The following is a 5,307-nucleotide window of genomic DNA, read 5'->3' on the forward strand; positions in this document are numbered from 1 at the left end:
TAAGAGAATCAGAGAAAACAAGAACACGATTCCCACATGAAACAGTGATCAAGAGAGAGAACAAGTCCTACAAGTAGCGACTAAACATGAAACTCGAGATTAGCTATGCTAAGGAAGCATTTAATAACCCAAATCCCTTGGGCCGAGCCCAAAACTAGAACCGAAACTCAACGTTAAGAACCCAAGAGGGAGAAAAACTTGTTCCTTTCCACAACGATCCACAAGAACCAAAATCACTACTCTTAGACTTGTAAAGAAAGTCTTACCTCTAAGATCATAGAAATTAGAATAACCCGTTGGTTAGACTATAAGCGTAGTTAATAAAACAACCCGTTTAAAAACTATAGATATAGGTTTTGAAAATAATACTAATCTTAATTATGGAAATATGTTATAATAAGTAAAATAATTAATTAAAAATAATTAGAATACTTAGCTTAAATAATAATCAAGAAAGAATAATAATAAGTAAGGTTGTACAAACCTTTATTTTCAAAACCACTTAATTATTTTTTTTCAAAACTTAATACTTGTAATAAGAAACATAAAATATGGTTTAGCTTAATTATGAGCTGTAACAAAAATACTTTAAGCTTAATCATAAGCTTATAGGTTATAAAATTATTTTTGAAAAACATTACAATACGGGAATGTTTCGGATTCAATCACACACGTTCGGTACTCGTAACTCACGGAAACCGACACTCACGGAAACCGACACTCTCGGTTTATCTCGAACCCACGAACCATAGCACACCTGAAGCACCCGATTTGAATCCGAAACAACTCACTAACTCACGTGATTAGTATCATAAACGTACATAACTATTTTACGAATAATATTACATATTATAGTTAAAAGACTTTTAGTAGAAACGACTCGGTTAACAATTAGAGTCGGGAGCCGGTACATTCACGACTCGTCGTCGCCGCCGTCGCTGTTCAAACGCATCGTCGCCGACGCGGAAACGAAAGGATGCCGAGTCGCTGTCGTCGCTGCGTAACTCACTCTGCCTCGACACGCTGAGGTTTCGCAGCCCGTGTCTGCACCGTCGCTGCGCGCTGTCACAGCCTCAAGACATCTCACCGAGCCGTTGACGTATCGCTCGAACTGAACAGCCCCTCTTTGCCTTGTCGCTGAACCCGAACAGCCCTCGCTGCTCGCCCGCGACTCGCCGGAACCATCCTTGCTGCATCCTCGTACCTGCGGTACGAGCTCGGAGAGACACGCAGCACCAACAAGAGAGCATGGTTAGATTAAAAATTGAACCGAGGATACCCAAGTTTCTCGATTCGAAATCAATTCCCGAACAAGGCATTCGGAAATCGAACACTCACCCGATCCTAACCCGTCCCACGCTCAGCAACAACAACAACAAAAACCAAAGACGAGCAACACTTTCAACCAAGTAAATTTTCTAAAAAGAACCTATGTTATTCACATCCTAGCGAGTCTCCGACTCGTCTAAAAACACCACAAATTCAGATCCGATCCTACGCATATCAGTACCACACCACAGACAAAACAAAAATCCACTCAACATACTTCAAAGCCAAGCACATACTCTGAAATCCGAAACCTCCAAAAATCAGCCCAAAAGTGAACCAAAACACAACTTACGTGAAAACTGAAATTGAACAAGTAAAACTCCAATTTTCAACACTTAAAATCAGAGTCCTAATCAACAATTAACTGATTCAAGCATCACACATGAAAACCCCCAATTTTCCCTTCCAAATTTTCGGCCAAAATATCCATAAAAATCTGAAAATCCTAACTCAAATAATTTCAGCTCACTACAAGCACAAACCGAGCCCAAACACAAGCAACCCACGAAATCAACCAAATGAACTAAAAAACCCCTAATAGGAAAACATAGGAATCGGACTAGAAACAAAGAAAACGAGTTGGATTTCCTACCTTGATGTAGAAAACGAACCCACAACTCTCGGCTTCTCCTACTCCACGAAATCCCGCTCAACCTTGTGGAGAGAACAAAATCGGAGCCAATGATTCTCAGCGTGATTGAAGAAGATGAACGAAGGAAAAGAAAAAGAAATGGAGATGAAGAAGATGAATAACGGGAAGGAGAAGAAGAGGACGAACTCACCTAAACCACTCCGGCGTCTCTCGGTCGTTGTTCTCTCTTTTTTTTTTCTTCCGTGCGTTTTTTTTTTTTCCCCTTCTTGCTTTGGTTTGTTCCAACGTGAAAGTGAAAAGATAAGGGTAATAGAAGAGTCTAGAATACTATATGTGTGGCTGAGAAATTAATGGGATAAGGACCAAAAATAATCCTACTAACTTCCTCATTCTCAAATTTCCTTTCAAATAAACCACCTTTTGTTTGCAAATCGATCCTTTTACTCTCAAAATAAACATCTCGTCCATAATTAAATGGAAACGATTTAGAAAATAAACCGAGATAATTTCTCGTTGATTCTAATTTATTTTGAATATATTTAAGGTGTTTCGGAAATTATTTTCACTCCCGAGACTCTTCTTAGTACTCGAGGACTCACCGAAAATATTATTCGGGAAATTAAAATCATTCGAGTCCAACTCGAAATTCTCAACTCATTCCGAAATCTTTAATTGACCTTAAATATTTATTTTCTAAATCTAGGACCATTTCACGCTCTAGTGAAATTATAATTTGCAACAATACTCGATTCAAGGAAAAAACTCGTTCATTGATTCCAACGTTCACAAGACGAGTTACACAAAAAGCCTTACTTTACAGCATACCTCCGATGAGTCTACGGAACTGATGCTTCTGAGGAAGGGTGACAGATAGGCTAAAGGGTGGGCTTTCAGCTTTTCTATGAGGGGGTTTTTAATATTATTTTATTATTATAATGCTTTAGCTAGCTATAATGCTTTAACCCTATAGGCTACGTAAGCTAGCTAGGGTTTGTGAAAGCTCACACGTCCATTCACCTCTGCTCTCCTCAAAACCTGGTGGTACATTAATCTCTCTCTTCTCTGACACTCCCTTCCTCTGCCTCGTCACCTTGATACGTAATAACGTGTGATATATTAAAGCGGATTTATATATGTATGGTTCATTGATTTCAACTATCGCAATTATTGATTTTTGCATAAATGAGATTGTCGTTCGTCATATATAAATTGGGTTCACCGGCTTATCTGCTGTTTTTTAAGACCACAAGCAAAAAGTCACGCGCATGAGAATAGTTTGCGATGAAAAAGAAGAAGAAGAGAGCACAGTGGTTCCCAAAAAGTTCAACAAAGCTCTTCTTACTCTATCTATCTACTTCTTCTCACTTAATTCCTCGTCACGTGACTTCTATTATTATGGCTGTGTATTGCGATGACGATGTGATATGCCCTTGAAAAAGACGTAAATCATAAATAAACAACTAATTAACATATATATGGTTGTGCGTTGAATATAGGAATCTAACCACACTATGTGTATATATAAAAGCCGGAGGAAAATGTTTTTCTTTTAATCTTAATACTACCTTAATTTAACTGTTAACTATTTTCTTTCTCTCTCTCTTTTTTTTTTTTGCTAGCAAACTGTTAACTATTTTCAGGAATCCCCGGTGGGCGATGACGAACAATTTTCATAGCAAGTTAGCAACTTCTTCAACTATAAAAAGTTTTGCCTAAAAATTAAAACCCGTCACAAAAGTATTAACAAAGAGAGTGAGAATAAAGAAACCCACATCCTCATTTTAAAGGAATAATACTAGAATTATGATCACTTTAATAATTTTGTACCAAAATTCATTAATTACATTTTAATAAAAAAAATTATTACTTATCTATAGGAGAGAGAAATGTTTGGTATCAAAATATTTCTAAATGACTAGTCATTTAATTTTTTTTTGTATTTATTTCTTAATCATTTAATTTAATTACATTTAATATTTTAACAAACACATTATGTTTAAAAAATAAATAAACTAACACATTTAACTCTCTCTCTCTCTCTCTCTCTCTCTCTCTCTCTCTCTCTCTCTCTCTCTCTCTCTCTCTCTTGCGTGGCTGATTATATGGGTTGTTAAATGCTAACGGCGTCGGACTGCATAAAAGCGACGTATGGTTCATTTTCGTTCTTGATATTTATTTTGTTCTTCGTGTTAGATTTTGTTCTTCCTTTACATTTTTTTCCTAGTTTAGAGTTTAGATCTTTTCATTAATATATAATGTATGCGAAATGGAGTGATATGTGAAGTAAATTAATATAATTTTTTAAAAGTTTTTTGGAATCTGGAAAAAAAAATTATTTCTTTGAAGATCTATTGATATCTTTGTCAATAAATTTTTGTACGTCAATAAATCTTCAAAGAATATGAAAGTGAAGTATTAAAAGAGATGTAATTTATAAGAGAAATGAAAAAGGAAATTAATAAAGTTAAAAAGGTGAATGTACAAAAGGCAGTAATAGTTCCAAATTAAAACACAAGTAATGGGTTTTGATACTATCAAAATGATCATAATTTCGATATTATCTCAATTTTAAATATATGTTTCTCTTTACTCTGGTTTCCATCGAATCTTCTCGAATCTAAATAATTCAATAAAAATTAAATTGGTTGTCGTTTTTTCTTAATTAGATTTTTCATGTTTTACGCATACCCAATTTTTCTTGTGTTGTTTAAATGGAGAGAATATATAAAAGAAAGGAAATTATGATGGAAAATGTTTAACTAACATTGGGATTTCATTGGAAAAATTACATGGATGGTATTTTAAAAGTGCAACGTTCCAAATATAGTTGGTGTTTTGAATCCTTTCAAAGTTTAGAGGTTTTCAAACTGTAAATGTCATCTTTCTTTTAAATAAAATAGTAAACAGTAAATTAAATTAAATATAACCCAAAACAGTAACAATTTTTGGATTAAAAAAAAATCTATAAACATAAAAAAAATGACAATTAAAAACTTGAAAAAGATTATTTTTGTGATAAATATTTGGACCATATTAGTTTTAAAAAAAACACTATCACAAACAATTTTCACAAATATATTCTATTTTTCATGAAAAATAGGGTGGAAAATAAAGCGTCTAAATTTTAAATGCGGGCCGTATAAATTTCTATTTTCTCACTTTATTCTCATATTTACCCTTTATTTTCCATAACATCAAAAACAAGATATAATTTTTATTTTTCCTCTTAATTTCACTTCCATTTATATGATCACTCGTGTTTTCTCATTCTCTCATATATTGAATTCCAAACGGGTAACAGAGGATAGTCTATGAGGTGTCAGTTTCCTTCTAATGCAATTCTTGCGTATGCGGTCAATCGTGGTATCCTTTTTTTTTTATTATAT

The 5,307-nt window shown here is 34.2% G+C and overlaps 1 long non-coding RNA gene across 1 annotated transcript; it reads right to left on the reverse strand.

Moving 5' to 3' along the window:
* Nucleotides 1–1,914: 1,914 nt before the first annotated feature.
* On the reverse strand, nt 1,915–2,202 carry LOC149387937 (uncharacterized). The gene is made up of 2 exons (XR_016301076.1): nt 2,112–2,202; nt 1,915–1,983 (listed from the first exon to the last, which is right to left on the reverse strand). It is a non-coding gene; the product is annotated as an uncharacterized LOC149387937 (long non-coding RNA).
* Between the last annotated feature and the right edge of the window lie 3,105 nt (nt 2,203–5,307).

The sequence above is a fragment of the Urtica dioica genome, chromosome 8, assembly GCF_054948205.1.
Source record: "Urtica dioica subsp. dioica isolate 48M chromosome 8, U.dioica_male_clone48M_v1_H2, whole genome shotgun sequence".
NCBI lineage: Eukaryota > Viridiplantae > Streptophyta > Magnoliopsida > Rosales > Urticaceae > Urtica > Urtica dioica.